The 21181-nt window shown below is 34.6% G+C and overlaps 1 pseudogene; it reads right to left on the bottom strand.

Moving 5' to 3' along the window:
* Window positions 1-19398: 19398 nt before the first annotated feature.
* Window positions 19399-21081, bottom strand: LOC140840471 (pentatricopeptide repeat-containing protein At5g08305-like; annotated as a pseudogene).
* Window positions 21082-21181: the final 100 nt, after the last annotated feature.

Genomic DNA, 21181 nt, shown 5'->3' with positions numbered 1-21181 from the left:
TGGAGGAAGATGATCCTGAATAATGTGTCTGAAATATTGCTGAAAAATGTGTCTGAAATATTGCTTACTCGCTGATTTTATATTGATCTGTTTAAGTTTTGTTATGAGTTATTTTTGAGGATGTTACAGACTTATTTTTTGGAGAGCTAGTAACTCTTTTTTATGTAATGCATTGTGTCGTGAAAATAGTTTGCTTGTTATTATTAAGTGTGGTCGAAGACATGAATTAGTTTTTTTTTTGTGTTGTATTTAGATGCTTGTTTGTTTCGTAATTCAGTCATGTGATAAAAAAAATCATTGTTTTCAAAAAAGAATTCGGGTCTCACGGGTCTACTCGACCCCATTTCGTATTCGGGGTGGGGCGGGTCCGAAGAATATTTAACCGGGTGGGACGGGTAATGAGTTGAAGTTTTCTTCATGGGACGAGTCTTGCGTTTAGCCATAACAATGATATCAATGTTTTTCTTTTATTTGCAGCAGATTGATATTCCATTTTGAAATCGTTAAAGTTATAATCGTAAATAAGTAATAAAATAATTATCAAACAAATAAACAAGTAATAGTCAATCAATGACAACAATAAACAATCAAGATTCAAGAATCAATGGCTCATAAACAAATATTCAAGCAATGTCGATCGATTAAACGACGGAAAATCTATACAAATCACCTTATAAAATTTCCAAACAAATATTTTAAGTTTTTTTCCACTGATTAAACATAAAAAACTTTTTAAAATTACTTCTAAACATAGTCAAATTATCTTTTCTTTAAAATTTTAATTTAAAATATGACATAAATAATAAAAATTAAACTAACAAAAATCTATTTTGAAAAAATCATTTATAAATATTTATTAAGCGATAAACAAGTAGTTCAAGTTATAATCCTTAACAAGTAATAAAATAATTATCAAACAAATAAACAAGTAATAGTTAATCAATGATTCAACAACACACAAAGAGGACAATAAGGTGTACATGTAGGTTATGGTTGTGAATTTATTTGACCGATAGTGTAGAAATCAAATTGAATAAATGAAAACATCATATTCTTGGGCAAAGCTAACTCATGGCCACTTTTTCACCTTTTTGTCTCGCATGAGCTTTTTAATGGCCTTCACATCTTCCAATCTCTTCTCTCTTGTATACAATGTGAAGTGTAAAATATGGTGCTTACGATTGGCAACATTTTCTGCTAGTTTCATGTCACCATCCATTCTTGATGCCCTAAGTAGTGATGTGGAGCCAAGGAAATTGGTGGGCTGGACTAGGGCCTTGTGGATGGGCTGAAATTTTAATTAAGTATAAAAAAAGAGGGTTGGGCTATAGACCAGTATAGCCCTCAAATACATATGTCCCTGATTACGTTAAATTATTGTCCCGAGTTTTCAGTTCCCCTTCACTTCGTCATTTTGCGACTTGGCTATAGATGTATTTGTTGGACCATCACATATTTCTTTTCAGGGAATTAGATTATTCTCTCGTTCATTTTTGGGGAAATTGGTGGAAAATCCCCACTCAGAAACAAAAGTTTGTGTTCAGTCCTCATACCTTTCGAATCCTCATACCTTTCGAAATTTGATTGCAATACCTGATAAAAGGAAAAAGTTTTCTTAAAATCCCTCCTCAATATTTTATTCATTTTCTTCTCCATTGTTTATTATCCCAATTTTGTTTCCTCTATTTCACCCCATCCCACCTCATTCTCACTTCCCCCAATTTTTTTTCCCTTCTCTTTCCTGTCAACCCAAAACAATCCTATCCTTCCACCACCTCCATCAAGACTACATGCCACACAAAACCCATGGGCGACACGACGAAGATTTCGAATCGGTTTACATAAGGTAGAAGGAAGAAAGACAAAAAAATGACCTAGGTAGTCGACTTTTTGGAAAAGCAAAAAACAAAAGCAAGTGACTTTCTTCTTCTTTTTCTTTGCTCGATTTGTCCAGTATTTTTATATTTGTCACCAACTTTCTTATTGATTTGTGGTACTCCATTTATATGTTTGTATCATTCTTCCTAACAGCAACATATAGTAATGGTGCCTACAAAAAAGCAATAAATTCAATGATATTTGGTTGTCTCTACCTTGCTTGAGAATCGAGGAAGGCAAGCAAAAGGAATAAGTATAACTAATTTTATATTATTATCATTATTAATGAAATCTTAATGAGACATTTTTGGGTCGTATGTTGATTTTTCTGAAGGGATTGTCTTATAATTTAATTTTATGTTAATCACAAATATATTTTCTCTCAATATGTAAATTTTTTTACATATGTGTGACATACACAAAAGCTTGTTGGTTCCCACAACATTTTTAGTTTTCTTTAAGTATATGATTGAAAGCTCAATGTAGAAGACACTAGAGAAACAAGACATTCAACATATTTGGATTTTCTTTAGTTTGTGTTAGTTTAAAGGTAGAACTTATGTTAGTTCGATTCATCAGCATGTTATTGGTTTTTCGTAGGTTATACTTCAAATTTTTTTGGAATCGTTATTGGTTGTTGTACATTTGTGCAAGTTTATGAGTTAATTGTGTTTGTAGTTTGTTGTTTTTAATGTATTGTCAATCTGTCACTTTATATTTTTTTGTATATATTATTACTCTGTTGTTATAGTGTTGTTGTACTTTATGTAATTGATTTGTGCTTTTTAAATTTTCTCTAGTTTCTATTCAATTTATGTTGGTTCTATTCGAGCTCTGTTGGTTTAGTGTGATTTTTTTTTTATTTTGGTTTTTTTTTTATAATTATGTGTTTAGTAAAATATTTTCCATATAAAATTTTAACCATTTACTTGACGCAAGTTTTTTTTTTCTTGGAGAAAATGGAATTTGGATCATCAAATTCTTCATTCATGGGTAGCTGCGAGTATAAAAATGAGCTCTATATTATTTCAATTAACTGATCATTTGCATTGTTATCTAGAATATGATTATAATTTTTTAGATGCCTTATTTTAATAATGTCATAAAAGGCACAAAATGGAAATGTTAACGAAATTTTACATTACTTGAAATAGGGTTGAATCTGAAGATGACACGTGAGTAATAATGACGATCATCTTGAAGTTGGTTTGCTAAAAATTTCCATAGACGTTTGGGGTAATTGCATCCGTGGAAAGCTTCAAAAATTCAATGATGCTGCTGAATTTCGAGTTTATGCTAAAAATTATGCACTTTATACGAGTTATGTAGAAGGCTACTCTTGTTTGTAGTGTAAACAACTGTTCTTGTAGAATTTATGCTTTAAGACACAAATCTGACAATCTTTTTGGCATTATAAAATGTAATCTAATACATACGTGTGGAGATGACAATCTACGCAGTAGAAGACATCCTAAAGCTTTTGTTTCCAATTTTGTGATGGAGAGATTGAGGGGAGAGACGTCATATTGACCTTGTATGATGTTGAAAGACATAAAAGAGATTATGGGGTCTAGAGGTTACCACAAGGTTTGGAAAGGGAAGGAATAGGTTATGCATGACATTCATGGTGCAAATTATGGGTCTTATGATAGATTAAGATGGTATTGTAGTGTTATCAAAGAAACTAATCCTGGAAGTATTGTTTAGTGTGAAACTGACCCTTGTAGTAATCAATTTAAACGATTATTCATCTGTTTCAATGCATTTGCAATTGGTTTTGCCCGTGGATGTAGGTCCCTGGTTTCCTTGGATGACACTCGTATAAAGAATGAATACAAGGGAAATATTTTGGTTGTTGTTGCAAAATATGTGAACGACGATCTCTTTAATTTAGCATATTCAGTTGTGAATGCTGAAAATGATTATAATTGGGGATAGTTTTGTTTCCAACTTAAATATGCCCTGATTTTATTTAACTGTATGGGATTCGATGAGTACACTTTTTTATCCGATAGGCATCCTGGAATAATCAAGGCTTTTCAGTTACTTCAGCACCTATTCCTATCAGTCAGAAGCTGGAGGATATTGAGGTTGTCAGAGACTTTCCTAGTGTCTTTCCTGAGGAAGTTTTTTCCACCAGACAGAGAAGTGGAATTCTCTATTGAGCTGTTGTCGGACACTGTGCCAATTTCTAAGGCACCCTATCATCTATCACCTGCTGAAATAAAAGAGCTAAAAGACCAAATTCAAGAGTTTTTGGACAATGGTTTTATTCGCCCGAATTGTTCTCCATGGGGCACACCGGTTTTATTTGTGAAGAAAAAAGATAGAAGTATGTGACTCAGCATTGATTATAGAGAGCTGAACAAATTCACCATCAAGAACAAGTATCTCTTGCCTAGAATCGAGGATTTATTTGATCTATTGCAACGAGCATCGATTTTCTCAAAGATAGATCTTCATTCTAGATATCATCAGCTGAAGGTATAGCAGTCCGATGTTCATAAGACGGATTTTAGGACTCGATATGAGCACTACGAGTTTATGATAATGTCATTCGGTTTGACCAACAAGCCAGCGATCTTCATGGATATCATTAATCGTGTATTTGAGCCGTATCTGGCTTAATTTATCATATTCTTCATAGATGATATTATGATCTACTCGAAGAGCATAGTCAGCCTTGAGAATGACACTACAATTGTTGCAAGATATAAAGTTATTCGCTAAGTTCAGCAAGTACGAGTTTTGACTCGAGAGAGTGGCGTTCTTAGTCCACATTATTTCTAGAGTTGGGGTAGAGGTTGATCCAAGCAAAGTAACTGAGATCCGTAGCTTCTTGGATCTAGCTGGATACTACCGGAAGTTCATTCAAGGATTCTCTTCTATTGCGGTACCCTTGACCGTCTTGACAAAGAAAAATGCAAAGTTTATTTGGGGATCGGACTATCAAGAGAGTTTCGAGAAGCTGGAGCAAGCTTTGACTTCAGCGCCAGTTCTATCGATGCCATCAGGGCAAGGAGAGTATGTTCTCTATACGGACATTTCGAAGCTTGGTTTAAGCACGATCCTGATGCAAAATGACTGAGTGATAACTTATCTGTCAAGACAATTGAAGGTTCATGACAAGATTTACCCGACTCATGGCCTTTTCCTCGCAGCAGTAGTATCTGCTCTCAATATTTGGAGACATTACTTATATTGAGAAAAGTGCAAAATTTTCACTGATCATAAAAGTTTGAAGTATTTTTTCACCCAAAAGGATTTGAACATGAGGCAACGAAGATGGCTAGAGATGGTAAAGGACTACGACGGCGATATTAGCTACCACCCGGCTAAGCTAATGTAGTTGCAGATGTTTTGAGTAAAAATACTCTAGTCATCGTGCAATTGGCAGTTCAAATACCATAGCAAGCGGAGATTCAGCGATTCGAGCTTGCAGTGTATTCTAGGAGCGAGGCTTCTAATTTTCTACTATGACAATTCAATCGACTCTGAGGGATAGAATCCGTGAAGTTCAGTCTTGGATGAGCAGTTGCAAAAATTGAGACTAAGAGATGAACCTAAAGGTCGGAAGCTATATTCTGAGGAGGATTACATAGTTCGATATCGAGATCGACCATGGGTTCCTAGTAGCGGTTCACTGAGAGAGGTCGTTATGAAGGAAGCTCACAATTCTCCGTACTCCATTTGTCACGCCCCGAGACCGGGGTTAGTCGACACCGGCGTTGTTCAACAATCACATAATCGCCAAACAACAAGCCTCGTAGTTCAGTATAAACCAAAACCAGTCTATTTCATAATTAACTCAAAATAATCTTGTCTTACAGTGATAAATTCCAAAACGAAATAGAATGTGCGGAAGCGATATACAACTTGAATCAAAAATTAGGAAGAACATAAGTGAGAAATCTTCATATCTCGAAACTTCATCTCCGACTCCAAAACACGTCTTATTTCATCCTCGTCTACTTGATCTGCATTCTTATCTGGGGAGGAATGTAAGGGGTGAGTGTTTGGGAAACACTCAGCAAGTGGGGGCTGATCGATTACCATAAATACATATAAATATGATTTAAAACCCATATTGAAAACTGATTTTCAAAACGTAGTATCTCATATTAGATCAGAATCGGAATCGAAATGCGAAACAGAGATTATCAAACAATTCAGAACAGAATGAATCAGAACAAACGAAAACACTGTTATTCATCTTGTTATCCATGGTCAAATTGTCCCCAATATGTTAGTCCTCTAAGGGGTGAGGCCAAAACACAGTTTTATACCCACTGATGGGGGCCGAAACACAGTTTTATACCCACTGATGGGGGCCAGAACACAGTTTTATACCCACTGATGGGGGCCGAAACACAGTTTTATACCCACTGATGGGGGCCGAAACACAGTTTTATACCCACTGATGGGGGCCATATATAATTTACAATCGTCGTTCCATATCCCACTTGAATCATAACAGTGCACCACAAAATCAGATGTATCAAACAACATTTATCGGAATTTTTGAATGAACTCAGCAGAATCAAAGAACATCGGAAATAGAAGAACATATCGTACATCGATCGAGAATTTATAAAATATATAATAGCATTTTCCGAAAATGATTTGACACACATAGACGCATGTCATGAAATACTTATACAAAGTTTAAGTTACAAAGAAATACATAGCAAAAGCCCACTTACAGTATTCTGATTGATCAAGGAAACGTGAATGGTGAGATTGCGGCAGAGCTTTATTACTAGAGGGCGAAAAGCTTCGAGAATACAGCGCTGCTAGAGAGGATTTTGAGAATTTGGATGTGCAAGTTTCGAATGAGGAGCCTTCCTTTTTATAGGCGCGAATAATCTTCTACAAGGTAGGCTCTGAAGTCGCTCCACGAATGACGCTGCGTTGATGGCTCCACGAATGACTCTGATGGCTTAATCAATGGATGATTGCACTAACCTCTCCCGGATGAATGTGGCCACTTTTTGGTTCAAGGTACGCACCCGAGATTCATGAGTGATTTTGGTTTTCCTTAAGTACAAATGGAGAGTGATTTTGGCTTCATGAATCTCTTCCAAGATTGGTGTAATTCCATATGGTGATAAATAGTCAATAATGAAGGGACAATAATTATTCAAAATTTCAAGATTATGATTGTATGGAACAAAAAAAAATGTTGTGCCAAAAAAATGAGCTGAAATTTCCTATGACATATATAGTTTTTTTTTATTTTTTGCAAGATTTCGGGTCTTCACATCCCTCCCTCCTTATTAGAAGTTTCGTCCTCGAAACTTGAGTTAACTCGATGTAGATATGAAATGATTGATAAATTCGAAAATTTAAATCAATGTTGAATAATCTATGGTTCGAGTTCAATTAATTCGAGGAAAATTTAAACTTGAATTCCATAATACGATTATGATAGGTTTCAAAACACAAGTAGTGAGATGTAAAAAGAAATAATATGGACAAGAGTGTCCTTATTCCAAAATACTTATGAGAGCCTAATCTAATCAGTAACGTTTCCGTCTCCTAACTCCTCGTTAGCGTCTTCTCCTTGTGCATTTAGTGGTTGTTGCATATGCTCGAGTGCAATTTGCTGGTTGGCGATTTCTACACTCAAGTTTTGGTTGGTGAGCTCAAGTTGTTGCACATAGTTTTCCATTTCATGACGATAGGCATTGAACTCCTGTTCAAGTTGGTCACAAAACCATTTCTTAGCGTGATAGTGGTTGCACCAAGCTTCGGAGGTGGCAAACATTTGTTGACCATACTTTTGCGCATCTTGCAACTCTTCTTTATAATCTTTGAGTTGCTTCTCCGCAAATTTCTTGTCGAAAGTGAGTTGTCCAACTTCTACTTGAAGGCGATCCCTAGCCTTCTTAAACTCCTCTTTGTCATGAAGTAAACTCGTAGTGGTACCCCTAAGTTGCTCGATTTCTAGCTCGAGTTCCCTAACTGTCTTGGCTTGCGTCGTCATTTGCGAACACGAACTTGAGAAGTCTTGCTTGGGGACGAAAATATGAGAGAATTGTGGTTGTGAAATTTTATTTATTTGTATTTTTTTTTTTGTTTGCTTTACGTGAGTGGCTTCCTTCATTTATATAGTTACTTACGGTGAGATGTAAGGTAACAATTTTTAAGGCATTGATTCATTTTTGATTAGTACTTAATTGAGTGCTAAATTTTTGGTCAATGAATGTCCCTACATTTCTAAAATAAAAAAAAACATTTAATTGCATGACAATGATCATGGGATGAAATTTTCGAAATTTGAGCTAAGAAAATTCAAAATTTCAAGAAATATATAGGTGAATGTGATGGCTAAATTCTTGTGTTTAAGGTAGCTTTCCAAATTTGGAGATTGATAATGACATATAAAAAATAGAAGGTAGGTAAATGATGAGGCTTGATTAAAAGATGCATCATTGAATGAAAATCCTAAAATATGGGTAGAATTGTACAGGGACAATTACAATTTTAGAGGCACAATATATAATTCATCCAAGAAATATATTATATGTTTAGTTCTTAGTAGATAATTGGCAGCTTACAAACGAGGACAAAAAAAGTTGAGATGTGTATTATTACTTTGTTCAAGAAGAATTAAATTAGAGATCGAAGGCCGAAAGGTGATATTACCTTGATATATTAGAATGTACGTTAAATGATTTGATTGCAATTAATTCTATTAAACAAGAAATTAGTAATAGTTTAAGACTATATTAAACCAAATGAAGATTTATTATTTGATATTCAAAATAGAATTGTGAATGATATTTCAAATCAAGAACATATATTTATATGTGTACATATATTTGCTTAAAATCCCAAATACCATTTGTTAACTCTATTAAAAATTTTAATCATGAGTATCATCTTCTCACTTAACTGCCCATCTAACTTAAAGTCGAAAATCAGGACTTGAAGATTTCTATCGATGATTTAATACAGACTACTAGTCCCAAAACTAATCTAACCTAAATCCGAAAATAAAAATCTCAAATTTTCTATTGATCAATTAATATAAAGACTAGTCCCAAAATCGATTTCATATAAATCTCAAAAATCATATCTTAATTTAGTTATTTATTTTTTTTTTAAACATACTTATGCATATGGATAAAATTTCGGTGCATAATCAATGGAATATTCAAAAAGAAAAGTCAGAATAATTCATGAGGATCGAGGAACAATTGGCATAATTGGATTTTGATTTTTGCTACGCGGAGTTATAAGTTCGACGAGAATTTCCAAGAATGGCAAAAACTAAGCGTGGTTACGAGAGCGTATGAAGCCAATTCCTAGAAAACAATGGAAGGCTTAGAAAATGATAGGGTCGTCAAACAGTAAATTTCAGAGTCATCTCATTCGAGTTTTGATTCAGAAAGGGTTCAAAGATGGAAAATTTGAGAATTGACGTATGGTTTGAAAATTATACATCGAGAACAATCTAGAATAATTAATGGAATCGAATTCTTGAGTTTCCTATGGGAAGTCAAAATTTTCAAATCTAAGATTGGGATGGATATGGATGACTATGTTTTGCCCAAAATCTAACTTCGTCAAATTTTGTCTATCGAAATTCCCAGCCGGATTATGAACCTGGCGGCTCTGATACCACTTAAATGTCACGCCCCGAGACCGGGGTTAGTCGACACCGGCGTTGTTCAACAATCACATAATCGCCAAACAACAAGCCTCGTAGTTCAGTATAAACCAAAACCAGTCTATTTCATAATTAACTCAAAATAATCTTGTCTTACAGTGATAAATTCCAAAACGAAATAGAATGTGCGGAAGCGATATACAACTTGAATCAAAAATTAGGAAGAACATAAGTGAGAAATCTTCATATCTCGAAACTTCATCTCCGACTCCAAAACACGTCTTATTTCATCCTCGTCTACTTGATCTGCATTCTTATCTGGGGAGGAATGTAAGGGGTGAGTGTTTGGGAAACACTCAGCAAGTGGGGGCCGATCGATTACCATAAATACATATAAATATGATTTAAAACCCATATTGAAAACTGATTTTCAAAACGTAGTATCTCATATTAGATCAGAATCGGAATCGAAATGCGAAACAGAGATTATCAAACAATTCAGAACAGAATGAATCAGAACAAACGAAAACACTGTTATTCATCTTGTTATCCATGGTCAAATTGTCCCCAATATGTTAGTCCTCTAAGGGGTGAGGCCAAAACACAGTTTTATACCCACTGATGGGGGCCGAAACACAGTTTTATACCCACTGATGGGGGCCAGAACACAGTTTTATACCCACTGATGGGGGCCGAAACACAGTTTTATACCCACTGATGGGGGCCGAAACACAGTTTTATACCCACTGATGGGGGCCATATATAATTTACAATCGTCGTTCCATATCCCACTCGAATCATAACAGTGCACCACAAAATCAGATGTATCAAACAACATTTATCGGAATTTTTGAATGAACTCAGCAGAATCAAAGAACATCGGAAATAGAAGAACATATCGTACATCGATCGAGAATTTATAAAATATATAATAGCATTTTCCGAAAATGATTTGACACACATAGACGCATGTCATGAAATACTTATACAAAGTTTAAGTTACAAAGAAATACATAGCAAAAGCCCACTTACAGTATTCTGATTGATCAAGGAAACGTGAATGGTGAGATTGCGGCAGAGCTTTATTACTAGAGGGCGAAAAGCTTCGAGAATACAGCGCTGCTAGAGAGGATTTTGAGAATTTGGATGTGTAAGTTTCGAATGAGGAGCCTTCCTTTTTATAGGCGCGAATAATCTTCTACAAGGTAGGCTCTGAAGTCGCTCCACGAATGACGCTGCGTTGATGGCTCCACGAATGACTCTGATGGCTTAATCAATGGATGATTGCACTAACCTCTCCCGGATGAATGTGGCCACTTTTTGGTTCAAGGTACGCACCCGAGATTCATGAGTGATTTTGGTTTTCCTTAAGTACAAATGGAGAGTGATTTTGGCTTCATGAATCTCTTCCAAGATTGGTGTAATTCCATATGGTGATAAATAGTCAATAATGAAGGGACAATAATTATTCAAAATTTCAAGATTATGATTGTATGGAACAAAAAAAAATGTTGTGCCAAAAAAATGAGCTGAAATTTCCTATGACATATATAGTTTTTTTTTTTTTTTTTTTTGCAAGATTTCGGGTCTTCACACCATTCATCCTAGAAGTACGAAGATGTATGAGGATCTACAATTATTGTATTGGTGGCCGGACATGAAGCGAGACATCTTATGTTTTTTGTCCGAGTGTTTGACATGCCAGCAAGTTAAGGCAGAGCATTAGAGGCCAGCAGGGAAGCTTAAGCCACTTCCTATTCCCGAGTGAAAATGGAAAAATATTACTATGCACTTTGTAGTGGGATTGACAAGGACTATCAAGGGATTTAATGCCGTTTGGGTGATAGTTGATCGTCTTACGAAATCAGCGCACTTTCTACCTATTAACACGACATTCACTATGACAAGTATGCAAAGCTGTATATCTGAGAGATAGTCTGACTGCATAAAATTTCAGTGTCTATGTTTCTGACAGAGATCTGAGGTTCACATCAAGCTGGAAGAGTCTGCATTCAGCGATGTGAATAAAGTTGTTGCTCAGTACATCATTTCATCCTCAAACCGATGGTCAATCTGAAAGGGTGATTCACATTTTGAAGGATATACTCCGAGTTTGTGTGATCGACTTCCAAGAAAGTTGGGAACTGAAGCTACCTCTAGTGGAGTTCACCTATAACAATAGCTACCAGTCATCTATAGGTATGGCTCCTTACGAGGCACTTTATGGGAGAAAGTGTAGATCACTGATACATTGAGACGAGGTTGGTGATAGAGGAGAATTAGGTTCAGACTTGATCAAGCAGACGGTAGAGCAAGTATTCAAGATCTAAGATAGGATGAAGACTACTCAAAGTCACCAGAAAAGCTACGCTGACAAGCGACGAAGGGAGTTAGAGTTTGCAGTGGGTGACCACATATTCATCAAAGTAGCACCTATGAAAGGTGTTGTGAGATTTGGCAAGAAATACAAACTCAGTTCGTGGTTCATAGGACCGTTTGAGATTTTAGATAAGATTGAAACATTAGCTTATAGATTGACGTTGCCACTGTCGCTAGCTGGCATGCATAATGTGTTCCATATCTCGATGCTACGAAAGTAAACGTCGAATCCTTCACATGTACTAAATTATAAACATCTGCAGTTAACTTCGAATATGTCATACGAGCAAAGATCTATACAAATCCTAGTTAGGCAAGAAAGAAGACTCTGAAATAAGGTCATTCATATGGTCAAAGTTAAATGGCTAAATCATTCGGAGGAGGAAACTACTTGGGAAACCGAGAGGGACATAAGGAGTCACTACCCAGACTTATTCGGTAATTTTTAATTTCGAGGACGAATTTCATTTAAGGGAGGGAATAACTATAAGGTCCAAAATGCGATAATGTAATCCGACTCATGCAAATCTAAGAAAATGGAAAATATCTAATTAAATTATGTTAATTTCATTAATTAAATGTGGTAGGAATTTTTACACGTTTAAGATGTGGTTTTGTACTAGAATGCATAAATGTTATTCGAGACGCGGTCGAGGAACGGAGACCGGGGACCGTACAGGAAAAATATTTTTATTAAATGATTATTTTTAATTATTTAATATATAGTATATTTAATGTTTTATGTTCTAAAATGACAAATTGAGGTGTTTTTACACGCCGAGTCCTATTTTAAATTGTTTATCGATTTTGACGAAAATAGGGACTTTCTGGGAACTCGGCTAATATTTTCCAAAACTTTTTTAAACGAAATATTTAACTACTATCTAATGGGTCTATTATGCTATAGTTATTAGTTCTAAACTCCAATCCTATGTTTTATATCAAATAAAGCTTCTAAAAACCTAATCTACACAACATAAACTTGCGCCTACATCAAGAAAGAGTCCTAGTTTTCTCTCCCCACCCCTCACGCCACACACCACACGTTTTGAGAAGAAATTCATGTGATTTTGAGAGGAAAACACAGCAAGGCTCCCCGTCTCTTTGCTAATGTCATTCGTATCTCAAATTGTTTTTTATGCATAAAATCCTTTGTCATATTTTCTTTAGTTTGACAACACATTTGTATATGTATTTGAATCTCATGAAATTGGTCTTCCACAAGTTTTTCCAATCTCCTAATTTTGCATGGTGCTTCTTCCTTTATTCATTTTAAATGATACCTGAAAATTTAGCACCTAAAAAAATCAACATCAATTCTTAATACATCATAAAATAAATTTGGCGAATTTATTTTTTTACCTTTACATTTCTTTGCCTCTCACGAAATAACTCAAATTCCTCAACAAATGGAATGATTTCAAACAATTTTACAAATAAAAAAGTTTTTCACCTTTGTTATACTAAAAAATAATCTTAAAACAAAATACCTTTGTACGAGTACTTTTTTTAGCAAATTCTTCGTGTCTTCAACTTTTATTGGGATCTTGTTTTCACTCCACATAAACAATCGAGGATATGTACGTGGAGATCCGAATACTACTCCTAAGGAAGGAATTTTTTTCATACACCCAAACTTACATAAATAAAGATACAAATGTTATAATATAAAAAATAATAAAATATTAGTTAAAAATAATAATAATAATAATAATAATAACTCCCCATCATCCCGACAACGCAACCATTCAAGTATGTTTTCCTTCCTATTGCTCCTTCCGAATGCCCAATATGTCCAGAAATTTGACCGCATAGAAATCTACGGGCAACGTCTTTCTATGAATATCCAAAAAAATTCGACAAATCATCAATATAAGAAAATACAAACTTAGGTGTCAACTAGGTACTTAGCGGAAATATTATGCAATTCAACAAAAACAAAATAAACATTCTAACAAAATCATCCAATTGCGATTCATCTTTTTATTCAGCTAATAATAAGAGATTTTAAACAATCATCTTCCTCATGGCATTGCTAAGCTTTCCTGCAAAATAACTTGATAAAAATTTTGACTTTGTTTTAAGGTCTTGGTTTACAAGTTGGCCCTCATGAGGTAGACCAAGGACGATAGAACACTCGAATGATGTGAAAGGGACGACAATGTCTTTCCCAAAGACAGAATGAGGAGCCACTATGTTCCTTTATGTTTACAAGTTGGCCCTCGTGAGGTAGACCAAGGACGATAGAACACTCGAATGATGTGAAAGGGACGACAATGTCTTTCCCAAAGATAGAATGAGGAGCCACTGTTGAAACTTTTTAATATCACATCAACTCCGGTACTGTAGATAAAACGTCCACCACCTTTTTAACTTTAAAATCCTATTAATATTTTTTTATAAACAATATTTTGAAAATTAATAATTAAAATAACTTAACATTTTCATAAATAAAAACAATGTAACATTTAAAATCTTAAGTGCATAAAAATCCCTAAATCGTCAATTAACAAAATTCAACATCCACCTCTTAACATGATCAAATAACTTCAAAAATAAAGCATAAAAGTCTCTAATAAAATTATTAACAAAAGCTTTTAAAATTTTGACTATCAAGCTAATGCGGAAAATAAATGTCCCTCGTGAGTGTACTGTCGGACTCGATCCACTCAAGCGTCAGTGCCTCTCTCAATAACATCATCATCTGAAGCATCCAAACCTAGTGAGTCTAAAAACTCAGCACGTTCTAACAGGCGTAACAAATAATACATATACCAAAACATGTATTAAAATCATACTTTTATTTAAAACAACTTGTAAGAATAAATAAATCTTAAATCGTCGTATCGTAAAGCTTGCAATCATTTATCATTTTGGGTGAAGTTTGATCTTTGAAAGTGATTATCCTTTTATCCTCTGGTCGGGTGATCAGTTGGTCTCCCTCTAGAACCTTGTCCCGTAAACAGGCTCCCTCTAGGGCCTTCACCTTCAAGATATTATCAAAAATCATATATCATATCCTCTTTGTCACAGTCAATTCACATCTTACAAAATATTTTTCTTTTTCTTTTTAAAATCATAAAATATCATTACTTTCCAAAAATATCATTTTTACAGAAAAAATTGCACAACTTTATCATAAATCATAAAATATCATATTTTCATCAAAATCATCATAATATATCATTTAACATACATTATGATTCTTTGGGACACTGCCAACCCTTTTCGTACTACCCAAGTGTAAAATGATTGTTTTGCCTCTGGACGTAAAATTTCTCGATTTTGATTTTTTCTTACTTTTATTGACTCTAGACCATCCCAAATAATTAATTAAGCTTAAATTTAATTTTTAATATTTTTAATTAAAATAAATTCGAGGGCTTCGATTTAAAGTCTTAATTATTAATTCGTGAAGCGTTTAATTCCCGAATTAATTCAAACTTTAATATTTTCCTCTCAAATTTTAAACATAGAATTTTCATATCTAAACAACCCCCGGGAACCATGAATCATCCCATGTGGACCATGGTTTTACCCCTTAACCATGAAAATTCCATATCACGAACCCTAGCTAGTTCCCTCGAGCCATCTCACGTTTTACTCGACCACACCAGAGCCACCTCGAGCCAACCCCTGACCAGACCACCTGGGGACTTTAATGCCCTGCCCTGCCCCATTTAACCAGCTCCTAGCCCACGCCACAAGTTCCAGGATGAGTCGCGGCCGAAGACTTGCGCGCTAGGACTCCTCACTCGACTAGGAGTCTTCACTCGAGCCACCACCATGCCCAAACCATCCTGACCCTCATTGGACCACCCTCAGACCTATCCTAGCCCTGCCCTTCACGTAGCAGCCGATCGCGACTTGCTTCCTATGCGCATGAGAAGAGTCCATGCGATCATCGACTCTTCTCTATTGACAAACCACGGGTCCCAACCCTGCTAGGACCCTCCCAGTCCCTGATCCGTGACTCACACCGAGCTCCAACCAAACCTGGGACAAGCGTGCACGGTGCCAAGCCCTTGTCCGAGCCATCTTCCCATCGAGTATGGCTAGGAAATCCTAGGACTCTCCTATCTTGGCCTAGAACAATATCCAGCCTTCATTTCAACCCTTAATGACTCTTTTCCTGTTCCTTAAATACTTCCTATTGGCAGCGTGTCCTTAGGGATCATAACGTTAAAGAAACAAGCGTAAAAACATAAAAACTTTGAAAATAATCGTTATATCGTTAAACCCATCGAACGTAAATATTTTTCATGCAAAATAAATCAAATCATTCATAATATTGTTTGAATGATGCATCAAAGGATTTAGATATGTTCCTTTACGTTTTAGAACGCTCGAATATGCGATCGTCGGCGTGGGATGCGAGGAAGAATGAACGGCGATGAAGACTCCTTGTTTTCTTCCTCCTAGGTTTCTAAAATTTGGTGTGTGGCGTGTGTGGTGTGTTCGGCTGAGGGGTCTCCAAAACCTAGGTTTTCTATTTTATATATTTTAATTTGCATGATAATGGGCTTGTGTTATGGGTTTCAAGTTTTGTAGCAATTGAGTCTACTCATCCTTGGTAAATTAGGTCCAATAACACATATTTAATTGAAAAATAAAAGTTTATAAAATTAGTTTTCAAAAATAATGCATTTTGATATTTTAAAAGTCTCTCGTTTGTCCAAAATCGGCTTCTCGGATAAAATCGAGCTCATCTCGTAAAATAATTTGAACTCTATCATTTTTAAAAAAATTAGTCATTTTTAATCATATTAAGAAGCCTGAAAAATATTTATTGAAAAATATTTATTTTGTCTTGGTCATCTCCGATATCCTTTCATCATCCTATTATCGAATATTCAGATAAAATCTACAATTCTCATGAAATCATGCCATAATCATCTAATTGTGCAATCATACCTTTAATCATATAATATACTTCAAGCAAGCATTTAAAATTAATTATTCAAAGAAGGTAAGAAATTTAAATCGCTTGCATGCATATGATTTACGTAAATCGGCTTTTGGACGTTACAGTAGATGGAGAGTTTGGCATCTTCAACCATTTATCAAAAGGAGCACTAATAATCCTTGCTCGTTGCCTCTCATTTAGTTTTGTTTCAAGTTTGTTCATTACTTTTCTAAAATAAGTAGAAGAACATTGTGACATTGCATATTTTTTGCTCTAGATATGAGCCTCATTTTCATCGACATTTTTTTATCTATTTCTACATAAAACAAAAAATATATTAATATAACAAATTAAAAACAACATAAACTTCTATAATTATTCCAAACATGTTCAATCAATATTAGTAATATAAAAAAAATAAAACAAATAAAAACAATGCAAAGCATATTAAAATTGAATACAAACACTTGCTTGCTGTAACAAAGAAAAAAAACAGGCAAATGGTTGTACATGACCGACACAAGATATGATTGTACAACCTACCATATAATCATAAAAAATAAGTTTATGAAATAACTACATTTCATTTCAATCTTTAAAAACAAATTGAACTTAAAAAAATCAAATGTCAGATTAACTTCAATGATTTTAACAATTTTTGTGCAACAACACCACACAATATCAGCAAATGTTGCCTCCATATAAATCATCATTTATTTAACAATTGCGGTTAAGCAGGCATTTCCAATGTAAAAATCTAACAATCATAGATATTGTAACTATTGACACAAAAATTAATAATAGACGGAAAAAAACAAAACATATAAGCAGAAAAATTAAATTATAATCAATTAGAAACATTATACAAATTTATCATGCAACTATCCAATAGGTTCATCCTGCTAATCCTTCTACAATTATTTAAGTTTTGGTTTGAGAAAATTTCTAAATCTGTCGTCTTCTTGTCATATTAATATTTTTTGAAACGGAGATGAGTGCAGGGATGGAATTCGTGAAAGGGGAAGGAGCTGGGGATGGCAAACACACCCCCGCCCCCATCCCATTGCCATCCCTAGTGGACATTTATAAAGTAAACGATAATGTTTATACTAAAAATTTTCCCCACAGTTTTTTGATGACTATTGTAAACATACGGTACAATGCAATCTTTATCATAATCAGTTAAAATTCATTTTCTTCGTAAATTGATTTTTTTTTTATAAAGAAATATATCGACATGGCACTATTATTGAAGCAATTCTTGATTATTACCAAAAAAAAAATTTATAACGTTTATTATTTATAAACGTTAAAAATGAATATTGATAATTGATTTTACATTATAGAATAGTAATCAATTGGAATACCTAATCCATAAAAAAGAATATCGATTAGACTCAAAATAATTTAGTTAATTCCACTATATATCGTTTTAATATTATATGTCATTTCACCGAGGTTATAAACTATTCGGAGTAAGTCTTTTATGATACTGGTCAACCTGATTTATACTTAAAGTCAAAAATCATATCATTAGCATAAAAAATAGTAGTATTTTTTATTAATATGATAGGGGATTTGTCTCACAAAATTGACACGTGACATCGTCTAACGTGAGTTTTTTAAAATATTTAAAATATCTTATACGGTATTTGGAAGGATATAAGATGTATGCAAAGTTTTAAAATATTTTAAAAAATAACCTATCAAATTTTGTAAGGTTTCTTAATAAGTAACTAAATAGCAGCATACTTCTTGTTTTATTTTATTTTTTTTTAGATTTTTTTGAGAATATAACAACGAAACACAGTAATTGGTAATTTTTATAAAAATATTTCTCTCACACATTTGCGATTTGATGATTGTAAACATGCAATAAAATGCAATGTTTTATTCGAAACAGTTAAATGACTTTGCTTATTTATTCTTCTTTGTTTAGCATTAAAAAAATTACTTTGCTTCGTAATTTGATTTTTTTTTTCAAAATATATATTGGCGTATTATTATTATTGAAGCGATTCTTATTACAACTAATTTTTTATGTAATCAAAATAATAATAATAATTGAATATTGACTATATATAAATAATTAACCATAAGTAATAAAAAAATAATAATAATAATAATAATAATTTACTATTGAATAAATATATATGTTAAGCATGAGCTTTGAAAAAATGTATCCGCTGCCGGGGCTCGAACCCGGGTCACAGCTGGTGTGCCGAAATTCTATAAGAATTTTTCTGAATTGCTACAGCGGAATTAGTTCTAAAGCGTTTGCATTTTAATTTTTATATATAAATATTGTTGGAATTTGAATATTATCACAGTTTCTTGATATGGTTTAATCAATTTTAAATTATAGAATAGAGAAGTGTTTAAATGAACTGGAATACTTAATCTAGAATCATTTTTATTTCGAGACAAGTAATTTATCAAGTGTTTTTTAGGCTCTTGGAGGAAGCAAAACACCTCGTAACCAAGAAAGAAATCCAGAAAGAAACCAAATTTAGCTAAACTATGGACCACAAAATTAGCTTTACGACGCATATTGTCTAGTAACGGATTATTAATATGGACAACAAGAGTACAAGCCATTTTAGGATCCATCAGTGTACCTAAGTAATCTACACATCCTATTAAAATTTTAATTTTCCACATTTCTTTTTTACCTCATCGCCTGTACCACCAACCATGTTCAATAAAAATGAATTTCTACCCTTTGGAGATGTTCACTCAATTTCATATGTTACACAATTACACTTGGCATAAAGTAGATATATCAAAATCTTGAATGCATCTTATCAAGAGCAATAAAAGTGTTCCAAGAACCTCCACAAAACTACATCCAGCAAGCTTCTTCACCCCTCTTGATTCCATCGCTTCTCTAGTTCTTCTTGTTTCATCCCACCACTTTATAACCGCGTATAAGTTCGATAGCCCGACGTATCTCCCATCACAATCGCCCTTCAACTCAATCAGCTTTCTTCCTACTGCTTCTCCAACTTCAAATTTTCTATGATTTATACAACCGTTAAATAACGCTCCCAACATTGAAGCTGTGGGTTCTGTTGGCATTCGAGATACCAACTGGTACGCCTCGTCCACATGACCAGCACGAGTTAGAACATCCACCACACAAGCATAGTGCTCGGTCTTTGGCACCATATACCATTCTTAGCAATGGCGTCCAGATATTCCCGTGCCTCCTTCACTAGTCCTCCATAAGCACAGGCATTTAGCAGGCACAAGCACGTGATCTCATCAGATTTGATTCCTAATTCCCGCATTCGCTTCAACAGCATAGCCATGCGTTGCGAGCCCTCTAATCAGTGCATTCCACAGAAAAAACATGTGTTTCTCATTGAAACATTACGAAATACGACCATTGCTTCCTCGACGACACCACATTTGGCATGCGTATCTCTACGAGGGACGTCTTTAGAACGAGAGTTATGGAAAGCTTATTCTCAACTATGTATTGGTGCATTGTCCTACCTTGTTGAAGTGCACCCAAGTGAGAACAAGCATATAAAATAGTAACCACGGTCACCTCATTTGCTTTCGGTTTTCCATTTGCTCTCGTTCTCTGGAAAATCGACAAGGCTTCCTTGTGATTCCCATCCTTGACATAGCCATCAATCAAAGAGCTCCACGACACCAACTCCTCTCAGACATGGTGTCAAACACTTTCCTCATCGAAACAACATCCCCGCACTTGGCAAACGCATCAAGAATCGAGTTCCAAGACACCATGTTCCTCATCGGTATTTCACCAAACACTTTCTCTCAATTTTCTATTTCACCACACGTACCGTACATATGGATCAAAGAATTTCATACAAACAAGTCAGACGCAAAGCCATTCCTCGACGCATGCGCATGAGTACATCCGCCAAGTATAGGGTCCGAAAGGCGTGCTGAAAAGCCTCGACAAGAAAATGGTAGGTTAGATGGTTGGCGGCAACAATTGTAATCTGATCGTGGCGTTGGGGAGCTGAAGGAAACAGCGATGAGCATAGTGGATGTCGAAATAATCAGCGGCCAAAGACAGGATGTCGTCGGAAAATGGATGGTTGTTGGATAGGCCAGAAGATGTCAGGAGGGCGTGGATTTTCTCATGCATACTTCTGCAGCAGCCTTCATGCATTTTACCAGGATTGGTCGCCACTCATCTGAGGACAAGTTTTGGATCTTTTGTGTAAGTCATGTTGAATTGATTAATCACTTGTTCTTTCAATGTTCGTTCAGTAGCAAATCTTAATATTCATTAACTGATCAAATAATAATAATGATACAGAGGTTAATTTTGAGCTACCTTTACTTTTGGCTGTGTTGAATGATGTATATCCCGAGTGTGTTTGTTTTGATTAAGATTCATTAACTAATCAAATAATATTAAT

This window comes from Primulina eburnea, chromosome 9 (genome assembly GCF_022965805.1).
Source record: "Primulina eburnea isolate SZY01 chromosome 9, ASM2296580v1, whole genome shotgun sequence".
Lineage (NCBI taxonomy): Eukaryota > Viridiplantae > Streptophyta > Magnoliopsida > Lamiales > Gesneriaceae > Primulina > Primulina eburnea.
This window is presented reverse-complemented; position numbering and strand designations above follow the sequence as displayed.